Here is a 1,288-nt window from a genome sequence, read left to right as displayed (position 1 = left end):
CCTTTTGGGACTATTTTGTACAAAGTTCTAATCAAAACTTAAGCAAGGAGTATAAAATGTATTAAAATCCCTAATTATCAACTCCCCCAAACTTAAGCTTTTGCTTGTCCTCAAGCAAACAAAATAAGACCCACCCTTAAGGGAAAATCCAAGAAATTTTTAGTTGTCCTAAAGTAACCTCATCTAGAATCAATTGGGACTAACAATTGCCCTTAATACAAATGAATCATTAACAACTTTTACTCCTTTAAACACCATAGATTAAGTACGATACAAGAGCATCAAGAATTGACTCAACACATCAAAGAACTCTTTTCTATTACTTCGGTCATTGGGGAACCCAAACTCACATATCCTCAACTCTCCCTAAGCAATCCTCACCTTTAAGATATTGGCACTCAGAACGAGGATAATGGAAATTCACTCATCTCTCTCAAGAAATAGCAACAAGTCCGGCTCTAGATACCATATGCTTGCCCTTTATGTGAGTATCCACTAATGTAAGCTTCATTCAACTCAAGATCATATAGGGCTTTTGTGGAGACATTGTAAAGGCTTTTGGTTCAGGATAGGAAATTTTTTGGTCTAAGTAGGCTCCATCTTCCCTTAAGCACTTCTTTTGATTCATTTGGCACACATTCACTTGACTCTTTGAGTCATTTCACTTCTTTCTGAGGGGTTAGAGAGACACACTGTCACTCTTTCTTATACATTTCAAACCTTTTCTCCTTTTTCAACTTTCCATACCTTTCATTCTTTGCTTTTCTTAATTCCCTTTTTGTTCTTTTTCATATTAAACATTCTATTTGTCATTTTGCTTTTTTTTCTTTTTCATTGCCTTTCCTTTTCTTCATTTTTGTGACTTTTTACCACTTTGTTGCAATCCTCGTCTCTCCCCCTAAATTTATACTTTTGCCATGTGCTAAAAGAAATATCAGGTGCCAAGAGAGGGTATCTTTCAGAACGGGTATAGGCTTGTATCATGGTTCTTGAAGGAAACAGGTCTAAGGCTCAAAATGGTTTACTAGGGATCTTATCATTGGTAGGTTATGGGTGTGTTCAACTATCATTTGGACCAAGGAGAGCCTATAATCATGTCTCAAATCAAAATTCACTTAGGATTTCACCTCAACAAATATTCAGGGCAAGTTCTAGACCAATGGCTCGGGACTTGGACTTGCAATGCAATTACTCGCCACACAAGCTATGGGATTGCTAAAGACGTAGAGTCGGGGGCCCACAACGACCTTAGATAAGATTTGAGCACACCATGGTCCCGAAAAACCAC

The sequence above is a fragment of the Nicotiana sylvestris genome, chromosome 4, assembly GCF_000393655.2.
Source record: "Nicotiana sylvestris chromosome 4, ASM39365v2, whole genome shotgun sequence".
Lineage (NCBI taxonomy): Eukaryota > Viridiplantae > Streptophyta > Magnoliopsida > Solanales > Solanaceae > Nicotiana > Nicotiana sylvestris.
Note: the sequence above shows the minus strand (reverse complement) of the source record.